We start from the raw sequence: 25248 nt of genomic DNA on the forward strand, positions 1-25248 counted from the left end.
ACAGAATTCAAATTCAATTATGCAGAAAAGGATTTAAAGAGATTTTAGATGGGAATTGAGATAGAATTTCCTCAATTTCACACACCCAAAACTCAGAAACAAAAGAGTAGAATTGCCAAAGGGAAATGAGGAAGAAGATCTGCCAATTCTCCCTTGATCCTCTTAGTTCTCGGTCAATTCTCTCAAGAAAGCTCAAAGACAAAATTTCAAAGCTTAAAATGAAAGCAAAAATTTTAAAGCTCAAAGTAAAGATAGCTCAAAAGGTCCTAATTACATCAAACTAAGTCCTATTTATACACTTTCTATTCTTGGATTTTGGGATTTGGATGGGCTTTTGGATTGGTGAAGAAATGATTTCAAATTAATTTTTAATTTGAATTTTGGCCCAAGATCTACTTCCAGGAGGCTGCCCTGCCCTTGTGGAGGGCAGGGCAGAAAATTGATGCTAGGCACAAGAAGTTGGTGCGGCCATGGTGCGCATGATGAAGAAATTGGTGCGCCAGAAGCTGCGTGGTGCGCATGAGGAGGAAATTTGGTGCGCCAGAGGCTGCCCTGCCCGCGCCAAGGGCAGGGCGAGAAAGGTTGATGCGCCAAGGACGAGCGTGCGTGTGGATGGTGCTGCCAGAAGGAAATTTGGTGCGCCAGGAAGAAATTTGGCGCGCCAGGATGCGCGTTAGTGCCTTGGAGGCTGCCCTGCCCGCGCCAAGGGCAGGGCAGGATTGGTTTGGTGCGCCAGGGAAGGAACGCGCGCGCCAGGATCGTGCCAAGGAAGGAAATTTGTGCGCGCGTTGGTGCTTGTTGATGCGCCAACTTCCAATGCTGCCCTGCCCGTGCCAAGGGCAGGGCAGGGTCCTTCCTTCACGCCTCGGGTTCGATCCTGGGAGCTTGCAAATGCGCCACTTTTTCTTTTGATTTCTTGGCACGCTAGTTGGTCTCAAGGCTTGGCTTCCTCATGGTTCTTGGTTCGAACCTTGTAGCATGCATGGGAGCTATTTTCTCTTGAATTTCTTTCCTCATGGAGCCCGATCCTGCTCTCCTCAAGGGCAGGGCAGAATTTGTTTCTCCTTGCTCCCAGGCACCATTTTGTGCTCTGCCCTTGGAGTGGGCAGGGCAAGGTTGCCTTGTCTTGGTTTGGTTACTTGATGCTGCCCTCCTAGAGGGCATTCTGCCCTTGTGGAGGGCAAGGTTGCTTCCTCCATTGTGATGCGACACGCCTCTCTCCCTTTTGGCCACGCTTTCCTTTTCTTGAGTCACGCTTCTTAGGCCACGCTTTTCATTTTCTTTTCTTTTCTTCACCTAAAATAAACCAAACAACCACTCAAAGTATCACTAAATTCAAGAGGCTTATAAATCAATTAAAATGCAATTAAAATTAGCTCAAACCTCATGTTTTATCATTAATTTCATAGTGGTTGCTTGATTTAGAGAAGTTATGCATTTTCACTCCAAATCACTTACTTAGGATGCAAGAAAGTGCATAAATGCTAACAAAACAAGTGAAATTAGCTTTGAAAAATGGGTATATGATGACTTGTCATCATAGATCGCGCACGTCATGCGATCGCGTCATCCATGCGGACGCGTCATTCGCGTTTTTCCCTGCTACGCGTTCGCGTCGTCCACGCTTCCGCATCACTTGTGCTTTTCCAATCCACGCGGTCGCGTGAGCCAAGCGGCCGCGTCACTGCAAATTCCTTTCTTCCGTGCGGTCGTGTCGCTGATGCGTACGCGTCACTTCTCGCTGGTCATCTCCTCAGTTTCTTGTGTTCCTTCCATTTTTGCAAGCTTCCTTCCCAATCTCTCACTCATTCATGCCCTATAAAGCCTGAAGCACTTAACACACAGATCACGGCATCGAATGGTAATAAGAGAGGATTAAGATTAGCTAAATTAAGACCAAAGAAGCATGTTTTCAATCATGTAATAATTTTAGGAAGGAAATATAAATGCATGCTAATTATATGAATAAATGGGTAAAGACCATGATAAAACCACACAGTTAAACACATTGTAAACCATAAAATAGTGGTTTATCAGAGAGCTCTATTATTTTTCAATGGATTGATTGTTTTTATTCTTCTTCTTCTCTTCATCTCTTTTTGATTAAATAGAAGGGATTTTGTTCTTCATGTTAGCATTCAATTATCTTGGAAAAGAGATTGAATTCATTTGGGTTTTATGTGAACCTTGGAAGAGGAATCATAAAACCATGCTTGAAATCCTTTCTCACACTTAAGTAGATTAGGGTTTTGGTGATTGGATATGGTGACATATAATCTACCCACTACTTGGATCTATGAGAATGTGTGGAATAATCAGGGAACAAGCTTCATCTCTTCTCATGAGCAATTAGACCAAGGAATTGGCTATTGATCAAGATTTGAGAGATTGAGTCACTAAGAAATTGGGGCTCAATCAATCACAATTGCCAAGAGGTCAATGAGTTGCATGATTGAAGATGAGATGAAATCAATTAATCTGGAGAATGCAATATCTCTTGATCCCAATGTTTATTTTATCTTTCTTTCTTTTATTTACTTTATGGTTATTTACATTTTTTGCACTTTACATTTCCAGCACTTTACTTTCTTGTACTTTACTTTCCTTGCCATTTACTTTCTTGCACTTTATTGCTTTCCTTTACTTTCATGTCATTTACTTTTCTTGTTGCTTATCACTCAAAATTGAATAGTCTAACTAGAATAATAAATCAACTAGTTTGCTTAGTCCATTAATCTCTGTGGATTTGACCCCACTCCATTGTGGGTTATTACTTGACGACAATTTGGTGCGCTTGCCAAAGAACGGATTCATTATATGTGGGTAGTGAATTCCGGTCATAATTTTGGTATGAGGGATGCATTGTGACACAAAGGGTGAGTTATGAGGTAAATTAGGGTTTGGTATGATTTTTATTTGTTTTTGGTTGAGAAATTGGAAAAATTGAGAATCTTGTGAGTTTTGGTAAAAACTGGTTTTTTGTGAACTTTGACAGGTCATAACTTGTGTCTCAGTTTTCAAAATTTGTTGAAATTTGTTTGGAATTAAAGTTCATTGAAAAATCTTCAAATTGATATAAATTTTGTAAAATTTAGATTTTTGTAGAGGAAGTTATGATCATTCAAAGTTTGGTGTCAAAATCTGAAATTTTGCAATATTGCAGAATTTTGTGATTTCTGGTTTGTGTGCGCATGCACACCCCTGTGATTTTTTGAACCTGTGCGCACGCACAGCCTGGTGCGTACGCACACACAAGGGAAGGCTTTCTATTTAGAGCACTAGCACAACCTGTGCGCGCACATAACCAATGAAGTTTTACAACATGTGCGCACGCACAGCCCTTTGTGCACGCACACGTTGGAAGGTGCACTCTGTTAAGGGCACTAGCACGCCTTGTGCAAGCGAACAGAGTTTGGGAAATTTTGCACTTGTGCGTACACACGCCTCTATGCGTACGCACACCTTTTGAAAATCCCTCCAGGCGTGCGCACGTACACTGATGAATGGAATTCACTACCCACATAATATAATGAATCCGTTCTTTGGCAAGTGCACCAAATTGTCGTCAAGTAATAACCCACAATGGAGTGGGATCGTATCCACAGAGATTAATTGGATTAAGCAAGCAATATTTGATTAATTATCCTAGTTAGACGATTCAATTTTGAGTGGTAATCAACAAGGAATTGTAAATAACATGAAAGTAAAGGAAAGCAATAAAGTGCAAGAAAGTAAAAGGCAAGAAAAGTAAAGTACAAGAAAGTAAAGTGCTGGAAATGTAAAATGCAGAAAATGTAAATAACCATAAAGTAAATAAAAGAAAGAAAGATAAAATAAGCATTGGGATCAAGAGATATTGCATTCTCCGGATTAATTGATTTCATCTCATCTTTAATCATGCAACTCATTGACCTCTTGGCAATCATGATTGATTGAGCCCCAATTCCTTGGTGACTCAATCTCTCAAATCTTGATCAATAGCCAATTCCTTGGTCTAATTGCTCATGAGACGAGATGAAGCTTGTTCCCTGATTATACCACACATCCTCATATGTCTAAGTAGTGGGAGGATTATATGTCACCATATCCAAACACCAAAACCCAAATTCTATTCAAGTGTGAAAAAGGATTTCAAGCATGGTTTTATGATTCCTCTTCCAAGGTTCCCATAAAACCCAAATACATTCAATCTCTTTTCCAAGATAATTGAATGCTAGAATGAAGAACGAGATTCCTTCTAGTAAATCAAAGAGAGATGAAGAGAAGAAGAAGAATAAAAACAATCAATCCATTGAAAAACAATAGAGCTCTCTTTCCCAATGGAAAGAGTTAGTAATTCATAACTAAAATATTTACAAGTAAGAAAATGGAAGAGGAGAAGAGAATGGTGGGAAGGATGGTCCGAAGACTCACTCTTCCAAATGTGTCCAGCCTAATAGATAGCTCCCTAATTCTATGAAACTAAGACCTTTATATAGGCTCTCCTAAATTACAAACTTAAATGAAATTAAAAGCAAATTACAATGAAATGAAAATAAACTATTCTAGATGCTTCTTGTGGCCTTGATTGGTTGACAATTGTGGCTTGAATGAGAGTTGAAGTGGGCTTGGTTGAAGGTTGGGTGCTGCAGGAAGAAGTTGGCGTGTGGTTCTAAGTGCCGCTCCCACTTGATTTTGCCCTTTGAAGTACGACCCACTTTGCAACGTTGAAAGTATGGAGTTGGTTGGGCTTCAAAGGAAATGTCCACTATAAATTATTATATATGGTTGGAAAGCCCTGGATGTCTGCTTTCCAACGCCTTTGGAATCAACTCATTTGGACATTTGTAGCTCAAGTTATGCGCATTTAAAGGTGACTAGCTCAGTCTGTCAAGTAGCCCGGCGTGCCACACCCACTTCTGGCGTGCCACGCCCCATATGTTGTGAAACTGGGGTGCCACGCCTAAGACGGGCGTGCCACGCCTTCAATGATGCACCAAAATCTCTTCTCTGGCCATTTGAACCGGCATGCCACGCCCAAGACTCCAAGTGGCACGCCCATTGTATGAAAGGGGTTGGCGTGCCACGCCTTCGATATCAAGTGGCACGCCCAGGTTTTGCACTGCTAAAATAATGGCCTTTTTCACCTTTGGTTTTAACGTTTACCCTAGAGTGTTATATAGCGTTGGAAAGCTCTTGATCTCAGATTTCCAACGCCACCAAGATCACGTCATTTGGACCTCTACAACTCATGTTATGTTTCTTTGAAGATGAAGAGGTCAGGTTGGTAACTCTGCAGTGACGTGTTTTTCTCCTTGTGTTTTCGGGGTCAATATCTTCCTCAATTACAGTATCCATTATAAAGTGTTATAGATGGTTGGAAATCCGTGGATATCTACTTTCTAATGGTACTAGAATCACCTCATTTAGAGTTGTGTAGCTCAAGATAATTTCATTTGAATGAGAGAATGTCAGGCTGGTATATGCCCCGGCATGTCACGCCACTTCTTGGCGTGCCACGCCCATAGTGGGGATCAAAATAACTCCTTTGGAACTTAAGCCTAGCGTGCCACACCCAAGACACCAAGTGGCACGCCCTCTTTGAGATCTTGGCTTCACAAACTTGGCGTGCCACGCCCATAGCACCAAGTGGCACGCCCATGTTGGAACTTCATTCTTTCAAGCTTGGCGTGCCACGCCTAGAATCCAAGTGGCATGCCCATTGTTGAGAGTTGGTTCAAAATCTTGGCGTGCCATGCCCAGAGCTTCAAGTGGCACGCCTAGCTTCATTTGTTATTTTCTTCCCCTTTTGTTGCTCTTTTCACCTAAAATTTAGCACAAACCCATTTCAAAGCAATGTACCATAATATATATCATTTGTTCCATGAAATTGCATTGATTCAATGAGATTATGCTCTTTTTATAGCCCTTTTAGATAAGAAAAAGGGTACATGATGCACAGTCATCACAACACCAAACTTAAACTTTGCTTGTCCTCAAGCAAATAAAGAATCATGCAATAAAGTTTGACAAACCAAGGTGAGAAGAGTAGCAATTTTTATGTTCATGGTTGGCTAGTTTCTTATGCATGCTACAATCACAAAAGAAATTCAAATGATTGATGCTTCTATCTAGCTCATTTTATGAAATCTTTTTCTTTATGTTCCTTCCTTGAAGCAAGCATTTAATTCGTTTCTTATCTTAGCTTCTTGGGTGCTTTGCACCATGTGTTGAAAGCTACGACTCTAAATGCTTTGTTTTCAAGTATTACCACTTGATACACAAGCACCACAAGCATTTAATTATAGGACTCTTTAAGCTCATTTGTTTTTTTCTTTACTCTCTAATCATTGATGCTCAGAGCCTTGAGCTTTGAGGGAGTGCTTTTGCACTTGAGCCTAGCCTTGACTCTAAGTGTTTTGTTTTCAAGCTTTTTGCTTGATATATAAACACCACAAGTACTTAACAAATGAATTGTCATTGGTACTCAGAGCCTTTAACTTTCTCATTCTTTCCCTTTTCTTTTCTTGCCTTATTTGCATTTGCTTCTTCAAGGTTTTCATGATTTTAAAAATTTCATAAAATGTCCTAGATGAAAACTTCAATTAAATAAATTCAAATGCAATTGAGCAACAATAATCATGCTAGTTTCCCAATACTTATAAGCTCATACTTACTTCTTCTTTAATGACCTTGTTTGTTTATGATCATGACACTTATTTTCTCTTGAACTCACAAGACTCAAGATGGTAGTCATAATTTCATATCACATGTTACAATTCAACAATCAAGCTATGATTATTCATAACACACATGCATACAGAGAAAATAGAAGACAATCATGCAATTTAAAGTGCTGGAAATAAGTAAGAGGAAAAAGGAACGTTACCACCTTGTTGTTCATCTTCATTGTTGTCCTTTTCCTCCTATTCTTCCCCTTCCCACACCAAACTTAGAATGATTACTTGTCCTCAAGCAACAAATAAAACAGTGGTGATGGGGTTTATAATGGGTCATGAATGTCTTAAACAATTAAATGTGAGTAATGCATGTGCTTAGGCAAGAAAAATTAAGGATACAATAAAGGCACAAGAAGTAAAAACATAGACAATGTGATTGCATTAATAAGTGGTGTGCATGGTACACTGCATTAAAAGATAAGTGGCAACACCAAACTTAGAATGACTCTTTCATTTTAGCATGATGCAAGTACCCAGTGAAGAATGAAAATCAAATTGTTGCATGGAAACACCAAACTTAGAATGCAATCATATGCCAAATTAATGAAAATAAACAAAGCAAAGAAAGGAAATGTTACCTACGGTTGGGTTGCCTCCCAACAAGCGCTCTTTTAATGTCATTAGCTTGACATGTTGTTCTCAACTTCTTCCTCTTCTTCTAGTTTGTTAAGAGGAATGACCTCAAGGGGAGAGAAGAGCAAGTTGATGTTCCCTGTTTTGGCATCTTAACAACATGCTTTCTTTTGTTATTTGCTTGATTTGTTTTGCTTGTTGGGGTAGGGATTGGATTGTTTGCAGTTGACCTTTTGTTCCTCATGGATATAGCTAATTGTTTCTTGGTCACAATCCTTATTCCAGTGTTTTGGTTGATTGCCTTCACTTCTTTATTTTCAGAACTTGGGTGTTGTGATATGGTTGGAGTATCCTCTTTATCAAGTACCTCTTAGATGGTGGCTCTCTTGGTATAGGGATCTCTTCTTCTTGCTCTATCGATTCCTCATTTTCACCCTGGTGGACGAAATTGTGATTCAACATTCTTAAGTTGTATAAATTTTATTCTATCTTTTGAGCTTTGGCATATACCCTTAGGGCACTGTTTATTTTCTTCACAACTCCGTTCAACTAACCAGCAAGTGTACTGGGTCGTCCAAGTAATAACCTTACGTGAGTAAGGGTCGAATCCACAGAGATTGTTGGTATGAAGCAAGCTATGGTCACCTTGCAAATCTCAGTTAGGCAGATTAAAAAGGTAATTGTAATTATTGGATAATGAATAAAAAGGAGTTAATAAAAAGGGATAGAAATACTTATGCAGATTCATTGGTGTGAATTTCAGATAAGCGGAATGGAGGTGCTGTAGAGCTCTCGGACGCCTGCTCTCCTATTCCTTCTACTCAATCCTTCTTACTCCTTTCCATGGCAAGCTTTGTATAGGGGTTCACCATCAATTGTGGCTACTTTCTTCCTCACGGGAAAATAACCTGTGCGGCTGTCACTCGCACAGCTAACCAGTCTGGAGGCATCACCCATGGTTGATAGCTACATCCCATCCTCGCAGTGAAAGCTAATGCTCACGCACTCTGTCACAGTACGGCCAATCACCGGTTGGTTCCCTCCCCTACTGGAATAGAATCCCTCTTTTGCGTCTGTCACTGACGCCCAGCAGGTTACAGGTTTGAAGCACGTCACAGTCATTCATGAACGGAATCCTACTCGGAATACCACAGACAAGGTGAGACTTTCCGGATTCCCAGGATCCTACTCGGAACACCACAGACAAGGTTGGACTTTCCGGATCCAGATAAATGCCGCCATCTATCTAGCTTATACCACGAAGATTCTGTTGGAGAATCTAAGAGATACACATTCAAGCTTATTTGCATGTAGAACGAAAGTGGTTGTCAATCACGCGCGTTCATAAGTGGGAATGATGATGAGAGTTATTAGCCCATCACATTCATCATGTTCTTGGTTACGAATGAATATCTTGGAATAAGAATAAGATAGAGAATTGAATAAAAGAAAATAGAACTTCATAATCTTTGAGGTACAGCAGAGCTCCACACCCTTAATCTATGGTGTGCAGAAACTCCACCGTTGAAAATACATAAGTGAAAGAAGGTCAGGCATGGCCGAATGGCCAGCCCCCTAAAACGTGATCAATGATCTCCTAAGATGAAGAATAAAACAAAACTGAGACCAAAGATGTCTAATACAATAGATAAATGTCCTATATATACTAGACTAGCTACTAGGGTTTACATGAGTAAGTAATTGATGCATAAATCCACTTCCGGGGCCCACTTGGTGTGTGCTTGGGCTGAGCTTGATCAATCCACGAGCTGAGGCTTCTCTTGGAGTTGAATTTCGAGTTATTATGTGTTTTGGGCGTTCAACTCCGGATCATGACGTTTTTCTGGCGTTTAACTCCAGAAAGGAGCGTGTACTTGGCGTTCAACGCCAAGTTGCGTCGTCATTCTTCGAATAAAGTATGGACTATTATATATTGCTGGAAAGCCCTGGATGTCTACTTTCCAACGCCGTTGAGAGCGCGCCATTTGGAGTTCTGTAGCTCCAGAAAATCCATTTCGAGTGCAGGGAGGTCAGAATCCAACAGCATCAGCAGTCCTTTTGTCAGCCTTTTTCAGAGTTTTGCTCAAATCCCTTAATTTCAGCCAGAATTTACCTGAAATCACAGAAAAACACACAAACTCATAGTAAAGTCCAGAAATGTGAATTTAACATAAAAACTAAGGAAAACATCCCTAAAAGTAGCTCAATCATCCTAAAAACTATATAAAAACAATGTCAAAAAGCGTACAAATTATCCGCTCATCACAACACCAAACTTAAATTGTTGCTTGTCCCCAAGCAACTGAAAATCAAATAGGATAAAAAGAAGAGAATATACTATAAAGTCCAAAATATCAATGAATAGTAATTTAATTACATGAGCGGGACTTGTAGCTTTTTGCTTCTGAACAGTTTTGGCATCTCACTTTTTCCTTTGTAGTTTAGAGGTATTGGCGTCTCTGGGGGAACTTAGAATTTGGGATAGTGTTATTGACTTTCTTAGTTAAGCATGTTGATTCTTGAACACAGCTACTTATGAGTCTTGGCTGTGGCCCTAAGCACTTTGTCTTCCAGTATTACCACCGGATACACAAATGCCACAGACACATAACTGGGTGAACCTTTTCAGATTGTGACTTTAGCTTTGCTAAAATCCCCAGTTAGTGGTGTCCAGAGCTCTTAAGCACACTCTTTAGCTTTAGATCACGACTTTAACCACTCAGTCTCAAGCTTTTCACTTGGACCTTCATGACACAAGCACATGGTTAGGGACAGCTTGATTTAGCCGCTTAGGCCTGGATTTTATTTCCTTGGGCCCTCCTATCCATTAATGCTCAAAGCCTTGGATCCTTTTCACCCTTGCCTTTTGGTTTTAAGGGCTATTGGCTTTTTCTATTGCTCCTTCTTTTTCTATATACTCTTTTTAGATAGCCATTTTTTTTTTCACTGCTTTTTCTTGCTTCAAGAATCAATTTCATGATTTTTCAGATCACCAATAACATTTCTCTTTGTTCATCATTCTTTCAAGAACCAACAATTTTAAACACTCATAAACAACAAGATCAAAAGACATATGCACTGTTCATTCATTCATTCAGAAAACATAAGCATTGTCACCACATCAATATAATTAAACTAAATTCAATAATAATTTCAAAAATTGTGTACTTCTTGTTCTTTTGAATTAAAACATTTTTCTTTTAAGAGAGGTGAAGGACTAATGGATTTTATTTATAGCTTTAAGGCATGGTTACATACTAATGATCATGAAATAAAGACACAAAACATAGATAAACACAATAATTAAAAACCGAAAACAGAAAGAAAACAAAGAACAAGGAATGAATCCACCTCTAGTGGCGTCTTCTTCTTGAAGGACCAATGATGTTCTTCAACTCTTCTATGTCCCTTCCTTGCCTTTGTTGCTCCTCCCTCATTGCTCTTTGATCTTCTCTTATTTCTTGAAGAGTGAGGGCGTGTTCATGGTGTTCCACCCTTAGTTGTTCCACATTATGGCTCAAATCTTCCAAGGAGGTGTTAAGTTGCTCCCAATAGTTGTTGGGAGGAAAGTGCATTTGAGGCATTTGTTGATGATGAACTTCCTCTTGTTCTCCTTGAGGACCGTGAGGTGCTTCCCTTGCTTGCTCCATCCTTTTCTTGGTGATGGGCTTGTCTTCTTCAATGGAGACATCTCCATCTATGATAACTCCGGCTGAATAACATAGATGGCATATGAGGTGGGGGAAGGCTAGCCGTGCCATGTATGAAGGCTTGTCAGCTATTTTGTAGTGTTCATTGGATATGACTTCATGAACTTCTACCTCCTCTCCAATCATGATGCTATGAACCATGATGGCCCGATCCACAGTAACTTCAGATCGGTTGCTTGTAGGGATGATGGATCTTTGGATGAACTCCAACCATCCTCTAGCTACAGGCTTGAGGTCCAGTCTTCTTAGTTGGACTGGTTTGCCTTTGGAGTCTACTCTCCATTGGGCGCCTTCCACACAAATGTCCCTAAGGACTTGGTCCAACCTTTGATCAAAGTTGACCCTTCTAGTGTAGGGGTGTTCATCACCTTGCATCATAGGTAAATGAAATGCCAACCTCACATTTTCCGGACTAAAATCCAAGTATTTCCCCCTAACCATTGTGAGATAATTCTTTGGGCTTGGGTTCATACTTTGGTCATGGTTCCTAGTGATCCATGCATTGGCATAGAACTCTTGAACCATTAAAATTCCAACTTGTTGTATGGGGTTGGCTATGACTTCCCACCCTCTTCTTTGAATTTCAAGTCGGATTTCCGGATACTTCATTCTTCTTGAGTTTGAAAGGGACCTTATGGATCACTTTCTTCTTTGCCACAACATCATAGAAGTGGTCTTGGTGGCTCTTGGAGATGAATCTCTCCTTCTCCCATGACTCGGAAGTGGAAGCTTTTGCCTTCCCTTTTCCCTTTCTTGAGGAAACTCCGGTCTTGGGTGCCATTGATGGTGAATGAAAAATAAAAAGCTTAGGCTTTTTTCCACACCAAACTTAAAATTTGCTCGTCCTCGAGCAAAAAAAGAAAAGAAGAGTAGACGAAGAAGGAGAGAATTTTGAAAGAGAGGGAGAAGAGAGGATTCGGCTATATGAGAGAAGAAGGGGTTTGTGTTGTGTGAAAATGAAGAAGAAAGGAAAGGTATTTATAGGGAGAGGGTGGGTGGGTTTCGGCCATTTTGGGTGGGAAAGGGTGGGAAATTGAATTTGAATGTAGTGGAGGTAGGTGGGGTTTATGGGGAAGAGGGGTTGATGTGAATGGTGAATGGGGTAATTGGGAAGAGAAATTGAGGTGATTGATGAAGAAGATTGGGAATTGTGACATGGGGAATCACATCACAAAAATTAGGATTAGGAGGTAAAGTAGGAATATGTTTGGTGGGGATCCTGTGGGGTCCACAGATCCTGAGGTGAAAAGAAATACCATTCCTTCACCCTATAGGCATGTAACATGCCTTCATGCAATATTCTGGCGTTCAAACGCCCATTGATGCTAGTTCTGGGCGTTAAACGCCCATGTTATGCATGTTTCTGGCGTTGAACGCCAGTTTCATGCTTGTTTCTGGCGTTCAGCGCCAGATTGTCCTCTGTGTGCGCATCCTGGCGTTAAACGCCAGGTTGTTGCTTGTTTTGGGCGTTCAACGCCAGAGAGATGCTCTGTTCTGGCGTTGAACGCCAGAAAGATGCTCCTTCTGGGCGTTGAACACCAGCCCGTGCGTCCCCAGGGTAAAAAAATTTTTTCTTCTGTTTTTGACTCTGTTTTTAATTCTTTTTGATTTTTTTCGTGACTCCTCATGATCATGTACCTAATTCAACACAAAAATAACACCAAAACAAAATAAAATAAAATTAGATAAATAAAATTGGGTTGCCTCCCAACAAGCGCTTCTTTAATGTCAATAGCTTGACAGTGGCTCTCATGGAGCCACAAGATGATCAGGTCAACTTAAGTGTAGTATTCCCAACACCAAACTTAGAGTTTGGATATGGGGTTTGGACACCAAACTTAGAGTTTGGTTGTGGCCTCACAACACCAAACTTAGAGTTTGACTGTGTGGGCTCTTCTTGACTCTGAACTGAGAGAAGCTCTTCATGCTTACTCTCTTTTGTCACAGAGGGATGGCCATGTGCTTTGAACACAAGGTAGTCCCCATTCAATTGAAGGACTAACTCTCCTCTGTTGACATTTATCACAGCTCCTGCTGTGGCTAGGAAAGGTCTTCCTAGGATGATGCATTCATCATCTTCATTCCTAGTGTCTAGGATTATGAAATCAGTAGGGATGTAAAGGCCTTCAACCTTTACTAGCACGTCCTCTACTATTCCATAAGCTTGTCTCACTGACTTGTCTGCCAGTTGTAGTGAGAACAAAGCAGGTTGTACCTCAATGATCCCCAACTTTTCCATTACAGAGAGTGGCATAAGATTTATCCCTGACCCCAGATCACATAGAGCTTTTTCAAAGCTCATGGTGCCTATGGTGCAAGGTATTAGAAACTTGCCAGGATCTTGTTTCTTTTGAGGTAGAGTTCTCTGAATCCAAGTATCTAGTTCACTAATGAGCAAGGGAGGTTCACTTTCCCAGGTCTCATTACCAAACAGCTTGGCATTCAGTTTCATGATAGCTCCTAAATATAGAGCAGCTTGCTCTCCAGTCACATCTTCATCCTCTTCAGAGGATGAATATTCTTCAGAGCTCATGAATGGCAGAAGGAGGTTCAATGGAATCTCTATGATCTCTGTATGAGCCTCAGATTCCTTTGGATCCTTAATAGGAAACTCCTTCATGCTTGAGGGACGTCCCAGGAGGTCTTCCTCACTAGGATTTTCGTCCCCCTCCTCCTTTGTGTATTCGGCCTCTTTGATTAAATCAATGGCCTTGCACTCTCCTTTTGGATTTTCTTCTGTATTGCTTGGGAGAGTACTGGGAGGAGTTTCAATAACTTTCTTACTCAGCTGGCCCACTTGTGCTTCCAGATTTCTAATGGAGGATCTTGTTTCATTCATGAAACTGAAAGTGGCCTTTGACAGATCAGAGACTATATTGGCTAAATTGGAATTATTTTGGTCAGATTTCTCTGTCTGTTGCTGAGAAGATGATGGATATGGCTTACTATTGTTCAGCCTTGTACGTCCACCATTGTTAAAACCTTGTTGAGGTTTTTGTTGATCCTTCCAGGAGAAATTTGGATGATTTCTCCATGATGAGTTATAGGTGTTTCCATAAGGTTCACCTAAGTAATTAACCTCTGCCATGGCAGGGTTCTCAGGATCATAAGCTTCTTCAGAAGCTGCCTCTCTAGTACTGTTGGATGCATGTTGCAATTCATTCAGATTTTGAGAGATCATGTTGACCTGTTGAGTCAACACTTTGTTCTGAGCCAATATGGCATTCAGAGCATCAATTTCAAGAACTCCTTTCTTCTGAGGTACCCCATTATTCACGGAATTCCTCTCAGAAGTATACATGAACTGGTTGTTTGCAACCATGTCAATGAGTTCTTGAGCCTCTTCAGGCGTTTTCTTCAGGTGAATAGATCCACCTGCAGAATGATCTAGTGACATTTTCGAAAATTCAGAGAGACCATAATAGAATATATCTAATATGGTCCATTCTGAAAACATGTCAGATGGACATCTCTTGGTCAGCTGCTTGTATCTTTCCCAAGCTTCATAGAGGGATTCACCATCTTTTTGTTTGAAGGTTTGAACATCCACTCTCAGCTTGCTCAGCTTTTGAGGAGGAAAGAACTTATCTAAGAATGCAGTGACAAGCTTATCCCATGAGTCCAGGCTGTCTTTGGGTTGTGAATCCAACCATACTCTAGCTCTGTCTCTTACAGCAAAAGGGAAAAGCAAGAGTCTGTAGACTTCAGGATTAACTCCATTTGTCTTTACAGTGTCACAGATCTGCAAGAACTCAGTTAAAAACTGGTAAGGATCTTCAGATGGAAGTCCATAAAACTTGCAGTTTTGTTGCATTAAAGCAACTAGTTGAGGCTTAAGTTCAAAGTTATTGGCTCCAATGGCAGGAATGGAGATGCTTCTTCCATCAAACTTGGATGTTGGCTTTGTGAAGTCTCCAAGCATTCTCCTTGCATTATTATTATTATTTTCTTCTGCCATTTCTTTCTCTTGTTCGAAAATTTCTGAAAGGTTGTTTCTCTTAAAGATGTTTTTGGATTGTTGTAATTTAGCTTCTCTTAATCTTCTCTTCAGAGTCCTTTCAGGTTCTGGATCAACTTCAACAAGAGTGCCTTTATCCCTGTTCCTGCTCATATAAAAAGAGAAGAGAACAAGAGAAGAAAAAGGAATCCTCTATGTCACAGTATAGAGATTCCTTTATGTTAGTAGAAAAGAAAGGGGTAGAAGAATGGAAAAGGGGGTTCGGATTTTGGGTGAAGAGAGGTGAAGAGAAGTGTTAGTAATTAAATAATTAAATAAAAGAAGAAAAGAGAAGAGGGATTTCGAAAATAATTTTTGAAAAAGAGTTAGTGATTTTCGAAAAATAGGAAAGAGAAAAGTAGTTAGGTGGTTTTGAAAAAGATAAGAAACAAACAAAAAGTTAGTTAGTTGATTGAAAAAGATTTGAAATCAAAATTGAAAAAGATAAGAAGATAGTAAGTTAGATAAGATATTTTTGAAATCAAATTTTTTGAAAAAGATAAGATTTTTGAAAAAAATCAAATAAAAGATAAAAAGATATATTTGAAAAAGATATTTTGAAAAAGATTTAATTTTCAAAATTACTTAACTAACAAGAAACTACAAGATAAGATTCTAGAATTTAAAGATTGAACCTTTCTTAACAAGAAAGTAACAAACTTCAAATTTTTGAACCAATCACATTAATTATTAGTGAATTTTCGAAAATTACATATAAAGATAAGAAAAAGATTTTGAAAATAATTTGAAAAAGATTTTTGAAATTTTCGAAAATAATAAAAAAAATTTTGAAAAAGATATGATTTTGAAAAAGATTTTGACAGGATAAGATTTTTAAAATTGAAATTTTGACTTGACTTGTAAGAAACAACTAATTTTGAAAATTTTTGACCAAGTCAACCCAAAATTTCAAAAATTTGGAGGGAAATAAGGAAAAGATATTTTTTTGATTTTTTGAATTTTTAATTATGAAAGAGAAAAACAACAAAAATATGCAATGCATGAAATTTTTGGATCAAAACAATGAATGCATGCAAGAATGCTATGAATGTCAAGATGAACACCAAGAACACTTTGAAGATCATGATGAACATCAAGAACATATTTTTGAAAGATTTTTAATGCAAAGAAAACATGCAAGACACCAAACTTAGAAATCTTTAATGCATGGAAAATATGAATGCAAAAATGCACATGAAAAACAACAAACAACATAAAACAAAAAATCATCAAGATCAAACAAGAGGACTTTATCAAGAACAACTTGAAGATCATGAAGAACACTATGAATGTATGGGATTTTCGAAAAATGCAAGAAAAATTTTTTTAAAAAACATGCAATTGACACCAAACTTAAAAATTGACTCAATACTTAAACAAGAAACATGAAATATTTTTAATTTTTATGATTTTCTAAATTTTTTTGTATTTTTTTATTAATTTTTTCGAAAATAAAGTGAAGAAAAACGAAAAATAAAAGAAAAATTTTGAAAAAGATTTTTGAAAAGAAAATTACCTAATCCGAGCAACAAGATGAACCGTCAGTTGTCCATACTCGAACAATCCCCGGCAACGGCGCCAAAAACTTGGTGTTGTTGCCGGATTAAAAACTTGGCACCATTGTGGGTTGGAAACAATTGTTTGAATTGTTGTTCGAAATTGATTGTTCCCCGGCAACGGCGCCAAAAACTTGGTGGACGAAATTGTGATTCAACATTCTTAAGTTGTATAAATTTTATTCTATCTTTTGAGCTTTGGCATATACCCTTAGGGCACTGTTTATTTTCTTCACAACTCCGTTCAACTAACCAGCAAGTGTACTGGGTCGTCCAAGTAATAACCTTACGTGAGTAAGGGTCGAATCCACAGAGATTGTTGGTATGAAGCAAGCTATGGTCACCTTGCAAATCTCAGTTAGGCAGATTAAAAAGGTAATTGTAATTATTGGATAATGAATAAAAAGGAGTTAATAAAAAGGGATAGAAATACTTATGCAGATTCATTGGTGTGAATTTCAGATAAGCGGAATGGAGGTGCTGTAGAGCTCTCAGACGCCTGCTCTCCTATTCCTTCTACTCAATCCTTCTTACTCCTTTCCATGGCAAGCTTTGTATAGGAGTTCACCATCAATTGTGGCTACTTTCTTCCTCACGGGGAAATAACCTGTGCGGCTGTCACTCGCACAGCTAACCAGTCTGGAGGCATCACCCATGGTTGATAGCTACATCCCATCCTCGCAGTGAAAACTAATGCTCACGCACTCTGTCACAGTACGGCCAATCACCGGTTGGTTCCCTCCCCTACTGGAATAGAATCCCTCTTTTGCGTCTGTCACTGACGCCCAGCAGGTTACAGGTTTGAAGCACGTCACAGTCATTCATGAACGGAATCCTACTCGGAATACCACAGACAAGGTGAGACTTTCCGGATTCCCAGGATCCTACTCGGAACACCACAGACAAGGTTGGACTTTCCGGATCCAGATAAATGCCGCCATCTATCTAGCTTATACCACGAAGATTCTGTTGGGGAATCTAAGAGATACACATTCAAGCTTATTTGCATGTAGAACGAAAGTGGTTGTCAATCACGCGCGTTCATAAGTGGGAATGATGATGAGAGTTATTAGCCCATCACATTCATCATGTTCTTGGGTACGAATGAATATCTTGGAATAAGAATAAGATAGAGAATTGAATAAAAGAAAATAGAACTTCATAATCTTTGAGGTACAGCAGAGCTCCACACCCTTAATCTATGGTGTGCAGAAACTTCACCGTTGAAAATACATAAGTGAAAGAAGGTCAGGCATGGCCGAATGGCCAGCCCCCTAAAACGTGATCAATGATCTCCTAAGATGAAGAATAAAACAAAACTGAGACCAAAGATGTCTAATACAATAGATAAATGTCCTATATATACTAGACTAGCTACTAGGATTTACATGAGTAAGTAATTGATGCATAAATCCACTTCCGGGGCCCACTTGGTGTGTGCTTGGGCTGAGCTTGATCAATCCACGAGCTGAGGCTTCTCTTGGAGTTGAATTTCGAGTTATTATGTGTTTTGGGCGTTCAACTCCGGATCATGACGTTTTTCTGGCGTTTAACTCCAGAAAAGAGCGTGTACTTGGCGTTCAACGCCAAGTTGCGTCGTCATTCTTCGAATAAAGTATGGACTATTATATATTGCTGGAAAGCCCTGGATGTCTACTTTCCAACGCCGTTGAGAGCGCGCCAATTGGGCTTCTGTAGCTCCAGAAAATCCACTTCGAGTGCAGGGAGGTCAGAATCCAACAGCATCAGCAGTCCTTTTGTCAGCCTTTTTCAGAGTTTTGCTCAAATCCCTTAATTTCAGCCAGAATTTACCTGAAATCACAGAAAAACACACAAACTCATAGTAAAGTCCAGAAATGTGAATTTAACATAAAAACTAAGGAAAACATCCCTAAAAGTAGCTCAATCATCCTAAAAACTATATAAAAACAATGTCAAAAAGCGTACAAATTATCCGCTCATCACACCCTCATTAAGCACTTCTCCACTCCTTAGACTGATGGCATGATATTCTTTCCCTGGCCAAGGGAAGACATTAGTTGGTTCATCAACAAAATATTGTGCTAATTGCCTCATTTCCTCTTCTTGATTTCTCCTTGAGATTTCCATATCTTCAATCACCTCTTTTACATTTTCCCTTAAAAACTCACTAAGTTGGGCAATGAAGAGATATCTCTTGGAGAGTTCTTCTATTCTAAATTTTAGAAGATTTTGTGGAGGTGCATAGGTTGGACAATTATGGGATGATAGTCCTTGAATAATGGAGTATGCAGCATTAAAATTTCAGCCAAAATTTCGATAGTTAACATAATAATATGAACTATTTTGTGGCTCTGGGATGTATTCCATTTTATTTGATTGATCCTTTGTGATATTTCCATCCACCATTAGGATAATGACTTGAATTATTTTGTGGTGGTGGGCAATATCCCATATCACATGATTGATCAAAATGTGAGGTAGACTCCATTCTTACTTGCAAAATGCTCTATCTCAAACAATAATCACCAAAAGAAATTGGAATCCCCATTGTCACAGATGAGGGATTCTTAGTGAGGCAATAACACAACACCTTAGAAGTAAGAGAAAATTAAAAGAAATTAAATGACAAAAACAAAAAGAAAGAAAGAAAGTGTCTAATCTAGGAAATCAACCAACCGGTAGTTTGTTAATCACAATTAATCCCTGGCAATGGCGCCACAAAACTTGATGACCGGAATTCACTACCCACATAATATAATGAATTTGTTCTTTGGCAAGCGCACCAAATTGTCGTCAAGTAATAACCCACAATGGAGTGGGATCATATCCACAGAGATTAATTGGATTAAGCAAGCAATAGTTGATTAATTATCCTAGTTAGACGATTGAATTTTGAGTGGTAATCAACAAGGAATTATAAATAACATGAAAGCAAAGGAAAGCAATAAAGTGCAAGAAAGTAAATGGAAAGAAAATTAAAGTACAAGAAAGTAAAGTGCTGGAAATGTAAAGTGCAGAAAATGTAAATAACCATAAAGTAAATAAAAGAAAGAAAGATAAAGTAAGCATTGAGATCAAGAGATATTGCATTCTCCGGATTAATTGATTTCATCTCATCTTCAATCATGCAACTCATTGACCTCTTGGCAATCATGATTGATTGAGCCCCAATTTCTTGGTGACTCAATCTCTCAAATCTTGATCAATAGCCAATTCCTTGGTCTAATTGCTCATGAGAAGAGGTGAAGCTTGTTATCTGATTATACCACACATCCTCAAAGGTCCAAGTAGACGGAGGATTATATGTCACCATATCCAATCACTAAAACCCAGATTCTACTCAAGTGTGAGAAAGGATTTCGAGCATGGTTTTATGATTCCTCTTCCAAGGTTCCCATAAAACCCAAATACATTCAATCACTTTTCCAAGATAATTGAATTCTAAAATGAAGAGCGAAATTCCTTCTAGTAAATCAAAGAGAGATGAAGAGAAGAAAAGAATAAAACAATCAATCCATTGAAAAACAATAGATCTCTCTTTTCCAATGGAAAGAGTTAGTAATTCATAACTAAAATATTTAAAAGTAAGAAAATGGAAGAGGAGAAGAGAATGGTGGGAAGGAGAGTTGGTGCACGAAATTGTGATCACTACAACTCAAATAATCCCTAGTAATGGCTCCAAAGACTTAGTGCTCAATACCATGGCATAAACACAACTTCGCACAACTAACCAGCAAGTGCACTGGGTCGTCCAAGTAATAAACCTTACGCGAGTAAGGGTCGATCCCACGGAGATTGTTGGTATGAAGCAAGCTATGGTCACCTTGTAAATCTTAGTCAGGTAGACTCAAATGGGTATAGATGATGAATGAAACATAAAGATAAAGATAGAGATACTTATGTATATCATTGGTGAGAGCTTCAGATAAGCGTATGAAGATGCCTTCCCTTCTGTCTCTCTGCTTTCTTACTGTCTTCATCCAATCATTCTTACTCCTTTCCATGGCAAGCTTATGCAAGGGTTTCACCGTTGTCAGTGGCTACCTCCCATCCTCTCAGTGGAAATGTTCAACGCACCCTGTCACGGCACGGCTATCCATCTGTCGGTTCTCGGTCAAGCCGGAATAGAATCCATTGATTCTTTTGCGTCTGTCACTAACGCCCCGCCTGCTAGGAGTTTGAAGCACGTCACAGTCATTCAATCATTGAATCCTACTCAGAATACCACAGACAAGGTTAGACCTTCCGGATTCTCTTGAATGCCGCCATCAGTTCTTGCCTATACCACGAAGACTCTGATCTCACGGAATGGCTGGCTCGTTTGTCAGGCGAACACTCGGTTGTCAGGCGATCAACCATGCATCGTGTATCAGGAATCCAAGAGATAAACACTAGAGCCTTGTTTGCTTGTAGAACAGAAGTGGTTGTCAGTCACTTTGTTCATAAGTGAGAATGATGAGTGTCACGGATCATCACATTCATCAAGTTGAAGAACAAGTGATATCTTGGACAAAGAACAAGCGGATTGAATAGAAGAACAATAGTAATTGCATAATACTCGAGGTACAGCAGAGCTCCACACCTTAATCTATGGTGTGTAGAAACTCCACCGTTGAAAATACATAAGAAACAAGGTCTAGGCATGGCCGAATGGCCAGCCTCCCAAAGTGATCAAAAGATCTAAAGATCAAAAGATTCCAAAGATCAGATGATTCAAATACAATAGTAAAAGGTCCTACTTATAGAGAACTAGTAGCCTAGGGTGTACAGAGATGAGTAAATGACATAAAAATCCACTTCCGGGCCCACTTGGTGTGTGCTTGGGCTGAGCAATGAAGCATTTTTCGTGTGTAGAGACTCTTCTTGGAGTTAAACGCCAGCTTTGTGCCAGTTTGGGCGTTAACTCCCATTTTGGTGCCAGTTCCGGCGTTTAACGCTGGGAAATCTGAAGGTGACTTTGAACGCCGGTTTGGGCCATCAAATCTTGGGCAAAGTATGAACTATCATATATTGCTGGAAAGCCCAGGATGTCTACTTTCCAACGCCGTTGAGAGCGCGCCAATTGGGCTTCTGTAGCTCCAGAAAATCCACTTCGAGTGCAGGGAGGTCAGAATCCAACAGCATCTGCAGTCCTTTTCAGTCTCTGAATCAGATTTTTGCTCAGGTCCCTCAATTTCAGCCAGAAAATACCTGAAATCACAGAAAAATACACAAACTCATAGTAAAGTCCAGAAAAGTGAATTTTAACTAAAAACTAATAAAAATATACTAAGAACTCAACTAAAACTACCAAAAGCATACTAAAAACAATGCCAAAAAGCGTACAAATTATCCGCTCATCACAATACCAAACTTAAATTGTTGCTTGTCCTCAAGCAACTGAAGATCAAATAAGAAGAGAATATGCAATGAATTCCAAAAACATCTATGAAGATCAGTATCAATTAGATGAGCGGGGCTTTTAGCTTTTTGCCTCTGGTGCACGAAATTGCAATAACACTTTTGCAATCCCGCACAACTAACCAGCAAGTGCACTGGGTCGTCCAAGTAATACCTTGCGTGAGCAAGGGTCAATCCCACGGAGATTGTCGTCTTGAAGCAAGCTATGGTTATCTTGTAAATCTTAGTCAGGATATCAGAAATTATCAGGATTGATTGTGAAAAGCAAAAGAACATGAAATGGTTACTTGTATTGTAGTAATGGAGAATAGGTTGAGGTTTGGAGATGCTCCATCTTCCGAATCTCTGCTTTCCTAATGTCTCATCAAACACGCAAGTCTCCTTCCATGGCAAGCTCATGTAGGGTTTCACCGTTGTCAATGGCTACCTCCCATCCTCGCAGTGAAAGCTAATGCACGCACTCTGTCACAGTACTGCCAATCACCGGTTTGGTTCCCTCCCCTACCGGAATAGAATCCCTCTTTTGCGTCTGTCACTAACGCCCAGTAGGTTGCAGGTTTGAAGCACGTCACAGTCATTCAATCATTGAGTCTACTCAGAATACCACAGACAAGGTTTAGACCTTCCGGACTCTCTTGAATGCCGCCATCAGGTCCTGCCTATACACGAAGATTCCGATTAAGAACCCAGGAGATAACTACTCAATCTAAGATAGAACAGAGGTGGTTGTCAGGCACGTGTTCATAGTTGAGAATGATGAGATTGTCACGGATCATCACATTCATCCGGATTAAGAACAAGTGTTATCTTAGAATGGAAGCAAGCATGATTGAATAAGAAACAGTAGTAATTGCATTAATCCATCAAGACACAGCAGAGCTCCTCACCCCCAACCATGGGGTTTAGAGGCTCATACTGTGGAAAGAACGTGTACAAAATGTTATGGGGTCATAAGGTACGGATACAATGTCAAAAGATCCTATAAGTAGTAACTAGTGTCCTAAGGTTTACAGAATTGAGTAAATGACAGAAAAATCCACTTCCGGGCCCACTTGGTGTGTTGGGGCTGAGCAATGAAGGAATTTCGGTGTAGAGACCTTTTCTGGAGTTAAACGCCAGCTTTCCATGCCAGTTTGGGCGTTTAACTCCAAATTTTATGCCAGTTCCGGCGTTTAACGCTGGAATTCTGTAGGTGACTTTGAGCGCCGGTTTGGGCCATCAATTTTGGGCAAAGTATGGACTATATATATTGCTGGAAAGCCCAGGATGTCTACTTTCCAATGCCGTTGAGAGCGCGCCAATTGGGCTTCTGTAGCTCCAGAAAATCCACTTTGAGTGCAGGGAGGTCAGAATCCAACAGCATCTGCAGTCCTTTTCAGTCTGGATCAGATTTTTGCTCAGGACCCTCAATTTCAGTCAGAAAATACCTGAAATCACAGAAAAACACACAAACTCATAGTAAAGTCCAGAAAAGTGAATTTTAATTAAAAACTAATAAAAATTACTAAAACTAACTAAAAGATACTAAAAACATACTAAAAACAATGCCAAAAAGCATACAAATTATCCGCTCATCACAACACCAAACTTAAATTGTTGCTTGTCCCCAAGCAACTGAAAATCAAAATAGGATAAAAGAAGAGAATATACTATAGGCTCCAAAATATCAAAGAAACATAGCTCCAATTAGATGAGCGGGACTAGTAGCTTTTTGCCTCCGAACAGTTTTGGCATCTCACTCTATCCTTTGAAGTTCAGAATGATTGGCATCTATAAGAACTCAGAACTCAGATAGTGTTATTGATTCTCCTAGTTAAGTATATTGATTCTTGAACATAGCTAGTGTATGAGTCTTGGCTGTGGCCCAAAGCACTCTGTCTTCCAGTATTACCACCGGATACATACATGCCACAGACACATAATTGGGTGAACCCTTTTTTAGATTGTGACTCAGCTTTGCTAAAGTCCCCAATTAGAGAGGTGATGGATTCATAGGACATTTATAGCTTTAAGGCATAAACTTTATTAATTTTATTAATTATGAACTAAGAATAAGACTCAAATATAGATATAAGATGAAACTAAAAAAAATATAAATAGAAAATAAAAAAAAAAAAACGCAAACATAGGCTCCTAATGATAGAGGTTTTCACAGAGTTAGGACTCAACAACCTTGATTTTGAGAAGTGGATGCTCCCTCAGCTTGAGAGGAGAGCTTTTGGCGCTTCATCTCTTGGATTTCACGCCCGCTTCTCTTGCTCCTTCCATGTCTTCTTGGTGATTGGATGTTCAATGGGTATGAATTCATCTTCTTCTATCCTCACCCCAGCCTCTTTACAGAGCAAGGAGATCAAGCTTGGGTAAGCCAATTTGGTTACAGTAGAATTCCTATTTGCAATTGTGTAAATCTCACAAGCAATCACATGATGGACCTCCACCTCTTTTCCAAGCATAATGCAATGAATCATCACTGCTCTCTTGATGGTGACCTCAGAACGTTGCTAGTGGGCAATATGGAACGCCCAATAAAGTCTAGCCAACCTCTTGCAATTGTTTGAGGTCTCCCTCTTGATTTGGTTTGGGACACCCTTAGAATTGGTTATCCTTAGTTCCAGGGAGGCATATGTCCTCTAGAACTTGATCCAACCCCTTATCTACTCTCACCATCCTCCTATTAAAGGAATCAGGATCATCTTGCAGTTGAGGCACTTGAATATTTCTCTTATTTTGTCCAGATGGAAGTATATAACTTTTCCTCTGACCATGGTTCTATGGGTATGGTAAGCAGTTCCAGTCATTCTCTGCTTATCTGTTAGCCACAGATTTGAGTAGAATTCCTGAACCATGTTCCTTCCAACCTTTGTCTCAGGGTTGGTTAGAACTTCCCATCCTCTGTTTCGAATTTGCTCTTGGATCCCCGGATATTCACTTCTTTCAGATCAATTTAACTTCCGGGATCACTGACCTCAACCCATTATTTTATGATAATGGTCTTCATGTTCTTTGGTTAAGAACTTCTCTTATTCAAAGATTCTTTGGATTATTCTCTTTCTTGCCTCTTAAATTGGTTTGTTTTCCCTTAGGAGCCATGATATTGATGAATCTTGGCTTAGTGATCACGGAAAAGCACACCAAACTTAGAGGTTTGCTTGTCCTCAAGCAAAAGGAAAGAGAGAGAGGGGGAGGAAGAGAAAATTCGAATGGTGTGGGCAAAAGGGGTTCCAAACGTGAATTTATAAGGGAGGGAGAAGAGATTTTCGAAAAAAAGAGAGAGATTTGAGAAGATATGGAAGGAAATTGAGAAAAGGGTG

Source organism: Arachis stenosperma, chromosome 10 (assembly GCF_014773155.1).
Source record: "Arachis stenosperma cultivar V10309 chromosome 10, arast.V10309.gnm1.PFL2, whole genome shotgun sequence".
Taxonomy (NCBI): Eukaryota; Viridiplantae; Streptophyta; class Magnoliopsida; order Fabales; family Fabaceae; genus Arachis; species Arachis stenosperma.